Source organism: Coturnix japonica, chromosome 9 (assembly GCF_054131305.1).
Source record: "Coturnix japonica strain WE chromosome 9, WE-NBRP24, whole genome shotgun sequence".
NCBI lineage: Eukaryota > Metazoa > Chordata > Aves > Galliformes > Phasianidae > Coturnix > Coturnix japonica.
Genome location: NC_140671.1, coordinates 23,030,001 through 23,049,603, shown reverse-complemented (window position 1 = coordinate 23,049,603; position 19,603 = coordinate 23,030,001). Strand labels below are relative to the sequence as shown.

Genomic DNA, 19,603 nt, shown 5'->3' with positions numbered 1-19,603 from the left:
GCAGCTCCTGCCCCAAAGATCTGACCCACATCAGCCCCACAGCAGCTCCTACACCATAGATCTGACCCACATCTGCCACACACCATCTCCTACCCCATAGATCTTACCCACTTCTGCCCCACAGCAGCTCCTGCCCCATAGCTCTGACCCACATCTGCACCACAGCAGCTACTCCCCATAGATCTAACACCCATCAGCCTCACAGCAGCTCCTGCCCCATAGATATGCCCTACATCTGCCCCACAGCAGCTCCTGCACCATAGATCTGACCCACATCTGCAACACAGCAGCTCCTGCTCCATAAATCTGACCAACATCAGGCCCACATCTGTTCCTGCCCCATAGATCTGACCCACAGCAACTCCTGCCCCATAGATCTGACCCACAGCAGCTCCTGCCCCATAGATCTGACCCACATTTGCCACACAGCAGCTCCTGCCCCGTAGATCTGCCTCAATTGCGCCCCACAGCAGATTTCGACCAATAGATCTGACCCACATGTGCCCACAGCAGCTACTACCTCATAGATCTGACCCACATCAGCCCCACAGCCGCTCCTGCCTTATAGATCTTACCCAAATCTGCCCCACTGCTGCTCCTGCCCCATTGATCAGACCAACAGCAGCTCTTCCCCATAGATCTGACCAACATGTTCCCCACAGCATCTCCTGCCCCATAGATCTGACCCACATCTGCCCCACAGCAGCTCCTGCCCCATATATCTGACCCACATCAGCCCCACAGCAGCTCCTGCCCCATAGATCTGACCCAAATCTGCCGCACAGCAGCTCCTGCACCATAGATCTGACCCACGTCAGCCCCACAGCCGCTCCTGCCTTATAGATCTTACCCAAATCTGCCCCACTGCTGCTCCTGCCCCATTGATCAGACCAACAGCAGCTCTTCCCCATAGATCTGACCCACATCAGACCCACAGCAGCTGCTGACCCATAGATCTGACCCACATCTGCCCCACAGCAGCTCCTGCCCCATAGACCTGACCCACATGTTCCCCACAGCAGCTCCTGCCCCATAGATCTGACCCACAGCATCTCCTGCCCCATAGACCTGACCCACTTGTTCCCCACAGCAGCTCCTGCCCCATAGATCTGACCCACAGCATCTCCTGCCCCATAGATCTGACCCACATCAGCCCCACAGCTGCTCCTGCCCCATAGATCTGACCCACATCAGCTCCACAGCAGCTCCTGCCCCATAGATCTGACCCAAATCTGCCCCACAGCAGCTCCTGCCTCATAGATCTGACCCACGTCAGCCCCACAGCAGCTCCTGCCTTATAGATATGACCCCCATCAGCCCCACAGCAGCTTCTACCCCATAGATCTGACCCACATGTGCTCCACTGCAGCTCCAGTCCCGTAGATCTGTCCCACAGCAGCCCATGCCCCATAGATCTGACCCTCATCAGCCACACAGCAGCTCCTGACCCCTATATCTGACCCAAATCTGCCCCACATCAGCTCCTGCCCCATAGATCTAACTCACATGTGCCCCACAGCAGCTTCTACTCCATAGATCTGACCCACAGCTGCTCCTGCCCTATAGATCTGATTCAAATCTGTCCCACAGCAGCTCCTGCTCCATAGATCAGACCCACGTGTGCCCAGTGCAGCTCTGCCCCATTGATTTGACCCACATCAACGACAGGAGATCCTGCCCATAGATCTGACCCACATCAGCCCCCTGCAGCTCCTGCCCTATAGATCTGACCCACATCAGCCCCACAGCAGCTCCTGCCCCATAGATCTGACCCACATCTGCTCCACAGCATCTCCTGCCCCATAGATATGACCCACAGCATCTCCTGCCCCATAGATCTGACCCACATCAGCCCCACAGCAGCTCCTGCCCCATAGATCTGACCCACATCAGACCCACAGCTGCTCCTGCCTCTTTGATCAGACCAACAGCAGCTCTTCCCCATAGATCTGACCCACAGCATCTCCTGCCCCATAGAACTGACCCACATCAGCCACAGCAGCTCCTGCCCCATAGATCTGACCCACATCTGCCCCACAGCAGCTCCTGCACCATAGATCTGACCAACATCAGCCCCACAGCCGCTCCTGCCTTATAGATCTTACCCAAATCTGCCCCACTGCTGCTCCTGCCCCATTGATCAGACCAACAGCAGCTCTTCCCCATAGATCTGACCCACAGCATCTCCTGCCCCATAGATCTGACCCACATCAGCCCCAAAGCAGCTCCTGCCCCATAGATCTGACCCACATCAGACCCACAGCTGCTCCTGCCCCATTGATCAGACCAACAGCAGCTCTTCCCCATAGATCTGACCCACAGCATCTCCTGCTCCATAGATCTGACCCACATCAGACCCACAGCAGCTGCTGCCCCATAGATCTGACCCACATCTGCCCCACAGCAGCTCCTGCCCCATAGACCTGACCCACATGTTCCCCACAGCAGCTCCTGCCCCATAGATCTGACCCACAGCATCTCCTGCCCCATAGATCTGACCCACATCAGCCCCACAGCAGCTCCTGCCCCATAGATCTGACCCACATCAGACCCACAGCAGCTGCTGACCCATAGATCTGACCCAAATCAGCCCCGCAGCAGCTCCTGCCCCATAGATCTGACCCACATGTGCCCCACAGCAGCTCCAAAATCATAGATCTGACCCACATCAGTCCAACAGCAGATTTTGCACCATAGATATGTCCCTCATCTGCCCCACAGCAACTCCTGCCCCATAGATCTGACCTACATCATCCCCTCTGCAGCTCCTGCCCCATAGGTCTGACCTACATGTTCCCCACAGCAGCTCCTGCCATATAGATCTGACCCACATCAGCCCCACAGCAGCTCCTGCCCCATAGATCTGACCCAAATCTGCCCCACAGCAGCTCCTGCCCCATAGATCTGACCCACATCAGCCCCACAGCAGCTCCTGCCCCATAGATCTGACCCAAATCTGCCCCACAGCAGCTCCTGCCTACAAGATCTGACCCACGTCAGCCCCACAGCCGCTTCTGCCTTATAGATATGACCCAAATCTGCCCCACTGCTGCTCCTGCCCCATTGATCAGACCAACAGCAGCTCTTCCCCATAGATCTGTCCAACATGTTCCCCACAGCAGCTCCTGCCCCATAGATCTGACCCAAATCTGCCCCACAGCTGCTCCTGCCCCATAGACCTGACCCACATGTTCCCCACAGCAGCTCCTGCCCCATAGATCTGACCCACAGCATCTCCTGCCCCATAGATCTGACCCACATCAGCCCCACAGCAGCTCCTGCCCCATAGATCTGACCCACATCAGCCCCACACCATCTCCTGCCCCATAGATCTAACTCACATGTGCCCCACAGCATCTCCTGCCCATAGATCTGACCCACAGCAGCTCCTGCCCCATAGATCTGATTCAAATCTGCCCCACAGCAGCTCCTGCTCCATAGATCTGACCCGCATGTGCCCCAGAGCAGCTCTGCTTCATTGATTTGACCCACATCAGCCCCACAGGAGATCCTGCCCCATAGATCTGACCCACATCAGCCCCACTGCAGCTCCTGCCCCATAGATCTGACCCACATCAGCCCCACAGCAGCTCCTGCCCCATAGAACTGACCCACATCAGCCCCACAGCAGCTCCTGCCCTATAGATCTGACCAACATCAGCCCCACATCAGCTCCTGCCCCATACATCTAACCCAAATCTGCCCCACACCATCTCCTGCCCCATAGATCTAACTCACATGTGCCCCACAGCAGCTCCTGCTCCATAGATATGAACCACAGCAGCTCCTGCCCTATAGATCTGATTCAAATCTGTCCCATAGCAGCTCCTGCTCCATAGATCAGACCAACATGTGCCCCAGAGCAGCTCTGCCCAATTGATTTGACCCACATCAACCCACAGGAGATCCAGCCCATAGATCTGACCCACATCAGCCCCACTGCAGCTCCTGCCCTATAGATCTGACCCACATCAGCCCCTCAGCAGCTCCTGCCCCATAGATCTGACCCACATCTGCTCCACAGCATCTCCTGCCCCATAGATCTGACCCCCATCTGCCCCACAGCAGCTCCTGCCTCATACATCTGACTCACAGCATCTCCTGCCCCATAGAACTGACCCACATCAGCCAGAGCAGCTCCTGCCCCATAGATCTGACCCACATCTGACCCACAGCTGCTCCAGCCCCATTGATCAGACCAACAGCAGCTCTTCCCCATAGATCTGACCCACAGCATCTCCTGCCCCATAGAACTGACCCACATCAGCCACAGCATCTCCTGCCCCATAGATCTGACCCACATCAGCCCCACAGCCGCTCCTGCCCCATAGATCTGACCCACATCAGACCCACAGCTGCTCCTGCCCCATTGATCAGACCAACAGCAGCTCTTCCCCATAGATCTGACCCACAGCATCTCCTACCCCATAGATCTGACCCACATTAGACCCACAGCAGCAGCTGCCCCATAGATCTGACCCACATCTGCCCCACAGCAGCTCCTGCCCCATAGATCTGACCCACATGTTCCCCGCAGCAGCTCCTGCCCCATAGATCTAACCCACAGCACCTCCTGCCCCATAGATCTGACCCACAGCAGCCCCACAGCAGCTCCTGCCCCATAGATCTGACCCACATCAGACCCAAGCAGCTGCTGACCCATAGATCTGACCCAAATCAGCCCCGCAGCAGCTCCTGGCCCATTGATCTGACCCACATGTGCCCCACAGCAGCTCCAAACTCATAGATCTGACCCACATCAGTCCAACAGCAGATTTTGCACAATAGATATGTCCCTCATCTGCCCCACAGCAACTCCTGCCCCATAGATCTGACCTACATCATCCCCTCTGCAGCTCCTGCCCCATAGGTCTGACCTACATGTGCCCCACAGCAGCACCTGCCATATAGATCTGACCCACATATGCCCCACAGCAGCTCCTGCCCCATAGATCTGACTCACATCAGCCCCACAGCAGCTCCTGCCCCATAGATCTGACCCAAGTCAGCCCCACAGCAGCTCCTGCCTTATAGATAAGACCCACGTCAGCCCCACAGCAGCTTCTACCCCATAGATCTGACCCACATGTGCTCCACTGCAGCTCCAGTCCCGTAGATCTGACCCACAGCAGCCCATGCCCCATAGATCTGACCAACATCAGCCACACAGCAGATCCTGACCCATACATCTGACCCAAGTCTGCCCCACACCATCTCCTGCCCCATAGATCTAACTCACATGTGCCCCACAGCAGCTCCTGCTCCATAGATCTGACCCACAGCAGCTCCTGCCCTATAGATCTGATTCAAATCTGCCCCACAGCAGCTCCTGCTCCATAGATCTGACCCACATGTACCCAAGAGCAGCTCTGCCCCATTGATTTGACCCACATCAGCCCCACAGTAGCTCCTGCCCCATAGATCTGACCCCCATCAGCCCCACTGCAGCTCCTGCCCCATAGATCTAACCCATATCAGCCCCACAGCAGCTCCTGCCCCATAGATCTGACACACATCATATGTAAAGCAGCTGCTGCCCAATAGATATGACCCACAGCAGCTTCAGCCCCATTGATCTGACCCACAGCAGCCCCACAGCAGCTCCTGCCCCATAGATCTGACCTACATAATCTCCACTGCAGCTCCTGACCCATAGATCTGACCACATCTCCTCCACTGCTGCTCCTGCCCCATAGATCTGACCCACATCAGCCCCACAGCAGCTCCTACACCATAGATCTGACCCACATCTGCCACACACCATCTCCTACCCCATAGATCTTACCCACTTCTGCCCCACAGCAGCTCCTGCCCCATAGCTCTGACCCACATCTGCACCACAGCAGCTCCTCCCCATAGATCTAACACCCATCAGCCTCACAGCAGCTCCTGCCCCATAGATATGCCCTACATCTGCCCCACAGCAGCTCCTGCACCATAGATCTGACCCACATCTGCAACACAGCAGCTCCTGCTCCATAAATCTGACCAACATCAGGCCCACATCTGTTCCTGCCCCATAGATCTGACCCACAGCAGCTCCTGCCCCATAGATCTGACCCACATTTGCCACACAGCAGCTCCTGCCCCGTAGATCTGCCTCAATTGCGCCCCACAGAAGCTTTCGCCCAATAGATCTGACCCACATGTGCCCACAGCAGCTACTACCTCATAGATCTGACCCACATCAGCCCCACAGCCTCTCCTGCCTTATAGATCTTACCCAAATCTGCCCCACTGCTGCTCCTGCCCCATTGATCAGACCAACAGCAGCTCTTCCCCATAGATCTGACCAACATGTTCCCCACAGCAGCTCCTGCCCCATAGATCTGACCCACATCTGCCCCACAGCAGCTCCTGCCCCATAGTCCTGACCCACATTTTCCCCACAGCAGCTCCTGTCCCATAGATCTGACCCACAGCAGCTCCTGCCCCATAAATCTGACCCACATCAGCCCCACAGCAGCTCCTGCCCCATAGATCTGACCCACATCTGCCCCACAGCAGCTCCTGCCCCATAGATCTGACCCAAATCTGCCCCACAGCAGCTCCTGCCTCATAGATCTACCCACGTCAGCCCCACAGCCGCTCCTGCCTTATAGATCTTACCCAAATCTGCCCCACTGCTGCTCCTGCCCCATTGATCAGACCAACAGCAGCTCTTCCCCATAGATCTGACCCACATCAGACCCACAGCAGCTGCTGACCCATAGATCTGACCCACATCTGCCCCACAGCAGCTCCTGCCCCATAGACCTGACCCACATGTTCCCCACAGCAGCTCCTGCCCAATAGATCTGACCCACAGCATCTCCTGCCCCATAGACCTGACCCACTTGTTCCCCACAGCAGCTCCTGCCCCATAGATCTGACCCACAGCATCTCCTGCCCCATAGATCTGACCCACATATGCCCCACAGCTGCTCCTGCCCCATAGATCTGACCCACATCAGCCCCACAGCAGCTCCTGCCCCATAGATCTGACCCAAATCTGCCCCACAGCAGCTCCTGCCTCATAGATCTCACCCACGTCAGCCCCACAGCAGCTCCTGCCTTATAGATATGACCCCCATCAGCCCCACAGCAGCTTCTACCCCATAGATCTGACCCACATGTGCTCCACTGCAGCTCCAGTCCCGTAGATCTGACCCACAGCAGCCCATGCCCCATAGATCTGACCCTCATCAGCCACACAGCAGCTCCTGACCCATAGATCTGACCCAAATCTGCCCCACACCATCTCCTGCCCCATAGATCTAACTCACATGTGCCCCACAGCAGCTCCTGCCCATAGATCTGACCCACAGCAGCTCCTGCCCCATAGATCTGATTCAAATCTGCCCCACAGCAGCTCCTGCTCCATAGATCTGACCCACATCAGCCCCACTGCAGCTCCTGCCCCATAGATCTGACCACATCTACCCCACTGCTGCTCCTGACCCATAGATCTGACCACATCTACCCCACTGCTGCTCCTGCCCCATAGATCTGACCCAAATCTGCCCCACAGCAGATCCTGCCAAATAGATCTTAACCACAGCAGCTCCTGCCCCATAGATCTGACCACCATCACCCCACAGCAGCTCCTACACCATAGATCTGACCCACATCTGCCACACACCATCTCCTACCCCATAGATCTTACCCACTTCTGCCCCACAGCAGCTCCTGCCCCATAGCTCTGACCCACATCTGCACCACAGCAGCTACTCCCCATAGATCTAACACCCATCAGCCTCACAGCAGCTCCTGCCCCATAGATATGCCCTACATCTGCCCCACAGCAGCTCCTGCACCATAGATCTGACCCACATCTGCAACACAGCAGCTCCTGCTCCATAAATCTGACCAACATCAGGCCCACATCTGTTCCTGCCCCATAGATCTGACCCACAGCAGCTCCTGCCCCATAGATCTGACCCACATTTGCCACACAGCAGCTCCTGCCCCGTAGATCTGCCTCAATTGCGCCCCACAGCAGCTTTCGCCAAATAGATCTGACCCACATGTGCCCACAGCAGCTACTACCTCATAGGTCTGACCCACATCAGCCCCACAGCCGCTCCTGACTTATAGATCTTACCCAAATCTGCCCCACTGCTGCTCCTGCCCCATTGATCAGACCAACAGCAGCTCTTCCCCATAGATCTGACCAACATGTTCCCCACAGCATCTCCTGCCCCATAGATCTGACCCACATCAGCCCCACAGCAGCTCCTGCCCCATAGATCTGACCCACATCAGCCCCACAGCAGCTCCTGCCCCATAGATCTGACCCACGTCAGCCCCACAGCAGCTCCTGCCTTATAGATATGACCCCCATCAGCCCCACAGCAGCTTCTACCCCATAGATCTGACCCACATGTGCTCCACTGCAGCTCCAGTCCCGTAGATCTGACCCACAGCAGCCCATGCCCCATAGATCTGACCCTCATCAGCCACACAGCAGCTCCTGACCCATAGATCTGACCCAAATCTGCCCCACACCATCTCCTGCCCCATAGATCTAACTCACATGTGCCCCACAGCAGCTCCTGCCCATAGATCTGACCCACAGCAGCTCCTGCCCCATAGATCTGATTCAAATCTGACCCACAGCAGCTCCTACCCCATAGATCTGACCCACATCTGCTCCACAGCATCTCCTGCCCCATAGATCTGACCCCCATCTGCCCCACAGCAGCTCCTGCCTCATACATCTGACTCACAGCATCTCCTGCCCCATAGAACTGACCCACATCAGCCACAGCAGCTCCTGCCCCATAGATCTGACCCACATCTGCCCCACAGCAGCTCCTGCACCATAGATCTGACCCACATCAGCCCCACAGCAGCTCCTGCCTTATAGATCTTACCCAAATCTGCCCCACTGCTGCCCCTGCCCCATTGATCAGACCAACAGCAGCTCTTCCCCATAGATCTGACCCACAGCATCTCCTGCCCCATAGATCTGACCGACATCAGCCCCACAGCATCTTCTGCCCCATAGATCTGACCCACATCAGACCCACAGCTGCTCCTGCCCCATTGATCAGACCAACAGCAGCTCTTCCCCATAGACCTGACCCACAGCATCTCCTGCCCCATAGAACTGACCCACATCAGCCACAGCAGCTCCTGCCCCATAGATCTGACCCACATCTGCCCCACAGCAGATCCTGCACCATAGATCTGACCCACATCAGCCCCACAACCGCTCCTGCCTTATAGATCTTACCCAAATCTGCCCCACTGCTGCTCCTGCCTTATTGATCAGACCAACAGCAGCTCTTCCCCATAGATCTGACCCACAGCATCACCTGCCCCATAGATCTGACCCACATCAGCCCCACAGCAGCTCCTGCCCCATAGATCTGACCCACATCAGCCCCACAGCTGCTCCTGCCCCATTGATCAGACCAACAGCAGCTCTTCCCCATAGATCTGACCCACAGCATCTCCTGCCCCATAGAACTGACCCACATCAGCCACAGCAGCTCCTGCCCCATAGATATGACCAACATCTGCCCCACAGCAGCTGCTGACCAATAGATCTGACCCACATCTGCCCCACAGCAGCTCCTGCCCCATAGACCTGACCCACATGTTCCCCACAGCAGCTCCTGCCCCATAGATCTGACCCACAGCATCTCCTGCCCCATAGTTCTGACCCACATCAGCCCCACAACAGCTCCTGCCCCATAGATCTAACCCACATCAGCCCCACAGCAGCTCCTGCCCCATAGATCTGACAAACATCATATGTAAAGCAGCTCCTGCCCAATAGATATGACCCACAGCAGCTTCAGCTCCAAGGATCTGACCCACATCAGCCCCACAGCAGCTCCTGCCCCATAGATCTGACCCACATATGCCCCACAGCAGCTCCTGCCCCATAGATCTGACCCACATCTGTCGCACAGCAGCTCCTGCCCCATACATCTGACCCAAGTCAGCCCCACAGCAGCTCCTGCCTCATAGATCTGACCCAAGTCAGCCCCACAGCAGCTCCTGCCTTATAGATATGACCCCCATCAACCCCACGGCAGCTTCTACCCCTTAGATCTGACCCACATGTGCTCCACTGCAGCTCCAGTCCCGTAGATCTGACCCACAGCAGCCCATGCCCCATAGATCTGACCAACATCAGCCACACAGCAGCTCCTGACCCATACATCTGACCCAAATCTGCCCCACACCATCTCCTGCCCCATAGATCTAACTCACATGTGCCCTACAGCAGCTCCTGCCCATAGATCTGACCCACATCAGCTCCTGCCCTATAGATCTGATTCAAATCTGCCCCACAGCAGCTCCTGCTCCATAGATCTGACCCACATGTACCCATGATGAGCTCTGCCCCATTGATTTGACCCACATCAGCCCCACAGCAGCTCCTGCCCCATAGATCTGACACACATCATATGTAAAGCAGCTGCTGCCCAATAGATATGACCCACAGCAGCTTCAGCCCCATTGATCTGACCCACAGCAGCCCCACAGCAGCTCCTGCCCCATAGATCTGACCTACATCATCTCCACTGCAGCTCCTGACCCATAGATCTGACCACATCTACCCCACTGCTGCTCCTGCCCCATAGATCTGACCAAAATCTGCCCCACAGCAGATCCTGCCAAATAGATCTTAACCACAGCAGCTCCTGCCCCATAGATCTGACCCACATCTGCCACATACCATCTCCTACCCCATAGATCTTACCCACTTCTGCCCCACAGCAGCTCCTGCCCCATAGCTCTGACCCACATCTGCACCACAGCAGCTCCTCCCCATAGATCTAACAGCCATCAGCCTCACAGCAGCTCCTGCCCCATAGATATGCCCTACATCTGCCCCACAGAAGCTCCTGCACCATAGATCTGACCCACATCTGCCCCACAGCAGCTCCAGCCCCATAGACCTGACCAACATCAGGCCCACATCTGTTCCTGCCCCATAGATCTGACCCACAGCAGCTCCTGCCCCATAGATCTGACCCACATTTGCCACACAGCAGCTCCTGCCCCGTAGATCTGCCTTAATTGCGCCCCACAGCAGCTTTCGCCCAATAGATCTGACCCACATGTGCCCACAGCAGCTACTACCTCATAGATCTGACCCACATCAGCCCCACAGCCGCTCCTGCCTTATAGATCTTACCCAAATCTGCCCCACTGCTGCTCCTGCCCCATTGATCAGACCAACAGCAGCTCTTCCCCATAGATCTGACCAACATGTTCCCCACAGCATCTCCTGCCCCATAGATCTGACCCACATCAGCCCCACAGCAGCTCCTGCCCCATAGATCTGACCCACATCAGCCCCACAGCAGCTCCTGCCCCATAGATCTGACCCACATCAGCCCCACAGCAGCTCCTGCCCCATAGATCTGACCCACATCTGCCCCACAGCATCTCCTGCCCCATAGATCTGACCCACATCAGCCCCACAGCCGCTCCTGCCTTATAGATCTTACCAAATCTGCCCCACTGCTGCTCCTGCACCATTGATCAGACCAACAGCAGCTCTTCCCCATAGATCTGACCCACAGCATCTCCTGCCCCATAGATCTGACCCACATCAGCCCCACAGCAGCTCCTGCCCCATAGATCTGACCCACATCTGCCCCACAGCATCTCCTGCCCCATAGATCTGACCCACATCAGCCCCACAGCCGCTCCTGCCTTATAGATCTTACCAAATCTGCCCCACTGCTGCTCCTGCACCATTGATCAGACCAACAGCAGCTCTTCCCCATAGATCTGACCCACAGCATCTCCTGCCCCATAGATCTGACACACAGCAGCACCTGCCCCATAGATCTGACCCACATCAGCCACACAGCAGCTCCTGTCCCATAGATCTGCCCCACAGCAGCTCCTGTCCCATAGATCTGACTCATATTTGCCTGACAGCAGCATCTGCCCCATAGATCTTACCCACATAATCTCCACAGGAGCTCCTGCCCAATTGTTCGGACCCACATCTGCCCCACAGCAGCTCCTGCCCCATAGATCTGACCCACATCAGCCCCACAGCAGCTCCTGCCACATAGATCTGAATCACATCTGCCCCACAGCAGCTCCAACCCCATAGATCTTACCCACATCAGCCCCACAGCAGCTTCTGCCCCATAGATCTGAACCACAGCATCTCCTGCCCCAAATATCTGACCCACATCATCTCCACAGCATCTCCTGCCCCATAGATTTGAACCACAGCATCTCCTGCCCCAAATATCTGACCCACAGCAGCCCCACAGCAGCTCCTGCCCCATAGATCTGACCTACATCAACTCCACTGCAGCTCCTGACCCATAGATCTGACCCACATCTGCCCCACTGCTGCTCCTGCCCCATAGATCTGACCAAAATCTGCCCCACAGCAGATCCTGCCAAATAGATCTTAACCACAGCAGCTCCTGCCCCATAGATCTGACCCACATCTGCCACATACCATCTCCTACCCCATAGATCTTACCCACTTCTGCCCCACAGCAGCTCCTGCCCCATAGCTCTGACCCACATCTGCACCACAGCAGCTCCTCCCCATAGATCTAACAGCCATCAGCCTCACAGCAGCTCCTGCCCCATAGATATGCCCTACATCTGCCCCACAGAAGCTCCTGCACCATAGATCTGACCCACATCTGCCCCACAGCAGCTCCAGCCCCATAGACCTGACCAACATCAGGCCCACATCTGTTCCTGCCCCATAGATCTGACCCACAGCAGCTCCTGCCCCATAGATCTGACCCACATTTGCCACACAGCAGCTCCTGCCCCGTAGATCTGCCTTAATTGCGCCCCACAGCAGCTTTCGCCCAATAGATCTGACCCACATGTGCCCACAGCAGCTACTACCTCATAGATCTGACCCACATCAGCCCCACAGCCGCTCCTGCCTTATAGATCTTACCCAAATCTGCCCCACTGCTGCTCCTGCCCCATTGATCAGACCAACAGCAGCTCTTCCCCATAGATCTGACCAACATGTTCCCCACAGCATCTCCTGCCCCATAGATCTGACCCACATCTGCCCCACAGCAGCTCCTGCCCCATAGACCTGACACATATGTTCCCCACAGCAGCTCCTGCCCCATAGATCTGACCCACATCAGCCCCACAGCAGCTCCTGCCCCATAGATCTGACCCACATCTGCCCCACAGCATCTCCTGCCCCATAGATCTGACCCACATCAGCCCCACAGCCGCTCCTGCCTTATAGATCTTACCAAATCTGCCCCACTGCTGCTCCTGCACCATTGATCAGACCAACAGCAGCTCTTCCCCATAGATCTGACCCACATCAGCCCCACAGCATCTCCTGCACCATAGATCTGACCCACATCTGACCAACAGCTGCTCCAGCCCCATTGATCAGACCAACAGCAGCTCTTCCCCATAGATCTGACCCACAGCATCTCCTGCCCCATAGATCTGACCCACATCAGCCCCACAGCAGCTCCTGCCCCATAGATCTGACCCACATCTGCCCCACAGCATCTCCTGCCCCATAGATCTGACCCACATCAGCCCCACAGCCGCTCCTGCCTTATAGATCTTACCAAATCTGCCCCACTGCTGCTCCTGCACCATTGATCAGACCAACAGCAGCTCTTCCCCATAGATCTGACCCACAGCATCTCCTGCCCCATAGATCTGACACACAGCAGCACCTGCCCCATAGATCTGACCCACATCAGCCACACAGCAGCTCCTGTCCCATAGATCTGCCCCACAGCAGCTCCTGTCCCATAGATCTGACTCATATTTGCCTGACAGCAGCATCTGCCCCATAGATCTTACCCACATAATCTCCACAGGAGCTCCTGCCCAATTGTTCGGACCCACATCTGCCCCACAGCAGCTCCTGCCCCATAGATCTGACCCACATCAGCCCCACAGCAGCTCCTGCCACATAGATCTGAATCACATCTGCCCCACAGCAGCTCCTACCCCATAGATCTTACCCACATCAGCCCCACAGCAGCTTCTGCCCCATAGATCTGAACCACAGCATCTCCTGCCCCAAATATCTGACCCACATCATCTCCACAGCATCTCCTGCCCCATAGATTTGAACCACAGCATCTCCTGCCCCGAATATCTGACCCACAGCAGCCCCACAGCAGCTCCTGCCCCATAGATCTGACCTACATCATCTCCACTGCAGCTCCTGACCCATAGATCTGACCCACATCTGCCCCACTGCTGCTCCTGCCCCATAGATCTGACCCAAATCTGCCCCACAGCAGATCCTGCCAAATAGATCTTAACCACAGCAGCTCCTGCCCCATAGATCTGACCCACATCTGCCACACACCATCTCCTACCCCATAGATCTTACCCACTTCTGCCCCACAGCAGCTCCTGCCCCATATCTCTGACCCACATCTGCACCACAGCAGCTCCTCCCCATAGATCTAACACCCATCAGCCTCACAGCAGCTCCTGCCCCATAGATATGCCCTACATCTGCCCCACAGCAGCTCCTGCACCATAGATCTGACCCACATCTGCCCCACAGCAGCTCCTGCACCATAGATCTGACCCACATTTGCCACACAGCAGCTCCTGCCCCGTAGATCTGCCTTAATTGCGCCCCACAGCAGCTTTCGCCCAATAGATCTGACCCACATGTGCCCACAGCAGCTACTACCTCATAGATCTGACCCACATCAGCCCCACAGCCGCTCCTGCCTTATAGATCTTACCCAAATCTGCCCCACTGCTGCTCCTGCCCCATTGATCAGACCAACAGCAGCTCTTCCCCATAGATCTGACCAACATGTTCCCTACAGCAGCTCCTGCCCCATAGATCTGACCCACATCTGCCCCACAGCAGCTCCTGCCCCATAGACCTGACCCACATGTTCCCCACAGCAGCTCCTGCCCCATAGATCTGACCCACAGCATCTCCTGCCCCATAGATCTGACCCACATCAGCCCCACAGCAGCTCCTGCCCCATAGATCTGACCCACATCAGCCCCACAGCAGCTCCTGCCCCATAGATCTGACCCAAATCTGCCCCACAGCAGCTCCTGCCTCATAGATCTGACCCACGTCAGCCCCACAGCAGCTCCTGCCTTATAGATATGACCCCCATCAGCCCCACAGCAGCTTCTACCCCATAGATCTGACCCACATGTGCTCCACTGCAGCTCCAGTCCCGTAGATCTGACCCACAGCAGCCCATGCCCCATAGATCTGACCAACACCAGCCACACAGCAGCTCCTGACCCATACATCTGACCCAAATCTGCCCCACACCATCTCCTGCCCCATAGATCTAACTCACATGTGCCCCACAGCAACTCCTGCCCATAGATCTGACCCACAGCAGCTCCTGCCCCATAGATCTGACCCACATGTGCCCCAGAGCAGCTCTGCCCCATTGATTTGACCCACATCAGCCCCACAGGAAATCCTGCCCCAAAGATCTGACCCACATCAGCCCCACTGCAGCTCCTGCCCTATAGATCTGACCAACATCAGCCCCACTGCAGCTCCTGCCCCATACATCTGACCCAAATCTGCCCCACACCATCTCCTGCCCCATAGATCTAACTCACATGTGCCCCACAGCAGCTCCTGCTCAATAGATCTGACCCACAGCAGCTCCTGCCCTATAGATCTGATTCAAATCTGTCCCACAGCAGCTCCTGCTCCATAGATCAGACCCACATGTGCCCCAGAGCAGCTCTGCCCCATTGATTTGACCCACATCAATGACAGGAGATCCTGCCCATAGATCTGACCCACATCAGCCCCCTGCAGCTCCTGCCTTATAGATCTGACCCACATCAGCCCCACAGCATCTCCTGCCCCATAGATCTGACCCCCATCTGCCCCACAGCAGCTCCTGCCTCATACATCTGACTCACAGCATCTCCTGCCCATAGAACTGACCCACATCAGCCACAGCAGCTCCTGCCCCATAGATCTGACCCACATCAGCCCCACAGCCGCTCCTGCCTTATAGATCTTACCAAATCTGCTCCACTGCTGCTCCTGCACCATTGATCAGACCAACAGCAGCTCTTCCCCATAGATCTGACCCACAGCATCTCCTGCCCCATAGATCTGACCCACATCAGCCCCACAGCAGCTCCTGCCCCATAGATCTGACCCACATCAGACCCACAGCTGCTCCTGCCCCATTGATCAGACCAACAGCAGCTCTTCCCCATAGATCTGACCCACAGCATCTCCTGCCCCATAGAACTGACCCACATCAGCCACAGCAGCTCCTGCCCCATAGATCTGACCCACATCTGCCCCACAGCAGCTCCTGCACCATAGATCTGACCCACATCAGCCCCACAGCCGCTCCTGCCTTATAGATCTTACCAAAATCTGCCCCACTGCTGCTCCTGCCCCATTGATCAGACCCACATCAGCCCCCATAGATCTGACCCACAGCATCTCCTGCCCCATAGATCTGACCCACATCAGCCCCACTGCAGCTCCTGCCCCATAGATCTGACCCTCATCAGCCCCATAGCATCTCCCGCTCCATAGATCTTAACCGTATCAGCCCCACAGCAGCTCCTGCCCCATAGATCTGACCCACATCTGCCTTACAGCAGCTCCTGCCCCATAGATCTGACCCACATCATACCCACAGCAGCTGCTGACCCATAGATCTGACCCAAATCAGCCCCGCAGCAGCTCCTGGCCCATAGATCTGACCCACATGTGCCCCACAGCTGCTCCAAACTCATAGATCTGACCGACATCAGTCCAACAGCAGATTTTGCACCATAGATATGTCCCTCATCTGCCCCACAGCAACTCCTGCCCCATAGATCTGACCTACATCATCCCCTCTGCAGCTCCTGCCCCATAGGTCTGACCCACATGTGCCCCACAGCAGCTCCTGCCATATAGATCTGACCCACATATGCCCCACAGCAGCTCCTGCCCCATAGATCAGACCTACATCAGCCGCACAGCAGCTCCTACCCCATAGATCTGACCCACGTCAGCCCCACAGCTGCTCCACGGCACGGTTTCCCCGGCTCGGTGTGGCTCGCGAGCTTTGCGGCGCCGGCTATGCGTTTTTGCGTGCGGAGCGACATTTGGCTGATTCCGAGGAACGTCCGAACCGAGCGGTGCCCGCCGGGAGCGGTTGGACCGTGCCGGCGCACTTGAGCGGGGTCCGTTCGAGCCGGAAATCCGGACTGCGGGCAGGCCGCGTAGCGAGGGATGGCGAAAGAGCGGCGGGAAGCCGCAACCGAAAAACTCTACAGCCCGGCGCTCAACCGCGCTCGCCTGCGCCCGCTCGTTGCCGCCTCTGGAGACGAGCACGCGCTCGCTCCTGCAGACGAAAACGGAAGGCGTAAGAAAAAACTGCTTCGGAAAAGAACGGCGCCGACTACCGGCAGCAGCACCGAGGGTAAGCGGCGCTCTACGTCGACGTAACGTTAGGTAAGAAACTACAGCGACCGCCCAGCAAGCTCCGGAGCTTTAGCGCCCCCCATCTCACAGGGCGGCAAAGCCTAGCCGAAAGCAGGTAGACCTGGCAGCTACACGCAAGCCGCACGGGCAGCGACCCCTAGCCGCCGCCGCCGAGCCCCACGGCCCGCTCGGAGCCGGGTAGACCGTGCCGACCTAGCCGAGCCGCATAGGCAGCGACCTCTAGCAGCCGCCTCTGCGCACCACGGCCCGCTCGGAGCCGGGTAGACCGTCGAGCCGCATGGGCAGCGACGCCTAGCCGCCGACGCCGTGCCCCCCCCCCCCTTTCTCCCCCCCACCCCCCCCCGGAGACGCTCGGAGCCGGGTACACAGTGCCGGCGCAGCGGAGCAGCCACGAGAGCAGCACTTGGCCACTTCCGCGGAACGTCCGAGCCGAGCTGAGTCCTCCTGGAGAGGCTGGACCGTGCCGCCGCGGCTCAGTTCGCCCAACTCCGCCGAGGAGCGTCCGAGCTGAGCGGAACCTGCCGGGAGTGGTTGGACCGTGCCGGCGCACTCGAGCCGCCGCGGCTCAGATCGCCGGATGCCGCCGAGGAACGTCCGAGCCGAGCGGAGCCAGCCGGGAGAGGCTGGACCGTGCCGGTGCACTCGAGCCGCGATGGCCATGGGTCAAGCCGTGTTGACCGTGCCGGAGCACCGGAGGCGCCACGGAGACGCCACTCGGCCGCAGCCGTGGAACGACCAGGGTGCACGTATGAGCCGGCCGCTGTTCGCCGGGTCGGGGCGCACCCGGGCTTCTCGGTTCGGCCTTGCTTGAAGCTGGCCGTCCCGCCACCGCCACCGCGGATTTGCCCTTTTGTCTGCGTGTTTGTTTGTTCGTCCGTTCGTTCGTACTTTGGTCCGTTCAATTGTTTGTCCGTGCCCCCACGCGCCCGAGCGAGTGACCGACCGACCAAACAAAAAAAAAAAAACAAAAACAAAGACAAACAAACAAATAAAAAAACACGGTCGCGGGCCGGTCGGGCGAGATGCGTCCGGGAGAGGGCGGGTTGTGGGCGAGGGCCGGGGTTGGGGCAGGTGGAGGCGGGCCGCCGTTGGGTACGGGTCGGGTTCCCGCTCGTGCGGTGTGGAGGGGGGGGGGGGGGGGAAGGTGGAAGACGGACGCGGGGCTGGGAAGATCAGGAGCCGGCCATCAGCCAGGTCTACCCGCATACCCGCAACCCTGTCGCGGACCCCCCCCCATCCCTCCCCGGCCACGCAAGCGACCCCCTTCTTCGTGACAGAGGCCGTGCAGGGCCTACTCACGCGCGGGTGACGAGGAGAAAGAGAAGAGAAGGAAAGGGAAGGGAAGGGAAGGGAAGGGAAGGGAAGGGAAGGGAAGGGAAGGGAAGGGAAGGGAAGGGAAGGGAAGGGAAGGGAAGGGAAGGGAAGGGAAGGGAAGGGAAGGGAAGGGAAGGGAAGGGAAGGGAAGGGAAGGGAAGGGAAGCCAGAAGTCAAAGAAAAGTAGAAGAGAAGAAGGTGTGAAAAAGTACAGATAGATCGTAAAATGTCACAGTAAAATAAAATAATAAAATAAAATAAAATAAAATAAAATAAAATAAAATAAAATAAAATAAAATAAAATAAAATAAAAGTAATAAAACGATGGGGGAGCGGAAGAGCGATATTAATAATTGCATGAATAACTAAATAAATAATAAGCAATTATGGGGAAAAGAAAATTTTTAAAAAAAAGGAAGAAAAAAAGGAAGAAAAAAATATTTAAAAAGGGGAGAAAATGGAAAAAAAAGAAAAAATGGGGAAAAAAGGAGAAAAAAAGGAAAAAAAAATTAAAAGAAACAAAAATATTAAAAAAAAACCAAAAAACAAAAAAACCCCACCACAATAATGTAGGAAGCAAGCGTGCCCGAGGGAGGACGAACGGCGGAGACGGTCGTGCGCGAGGACGCCCGAGCTCGAAAGCCGGACCCCAGGTCTACCCTACCTATTTTTAATAAATTTAAATGAATTTTAATAAATTTAAATAACACCACAAGGGAGGGGAGGGGAGGGGAGGGGAGGGGAGGGGAGGGGAGGGGAGGGGAGGGGAGGGGAGGGGAGGGGAGGGGAGGGGAGGGGAGGGGAGGGGAGGGGAGGGGAGGGGAGGGGGGGGAGGGGAGGATGCGGGCGGGCGCGAGGGAGGGTCAACGGCGGAAGCGGTCGGGTCGG

At 56.9% G+C, this 19,603-nt stretch overlaps 1 long non-coding RNA gene across 1 annotated transcript in view; it reads right to left on the bottom strand.

Annotated features, from left to right (window-relative positions):
• Positions 1-19,603, bottom strand: part of LOC146759860 (uncharacterized) — a 130,714-nt gene that overhangs the window by 58,504 nt on the left and 52,607 nt on the right. The window lies entirely within an intron of this gene.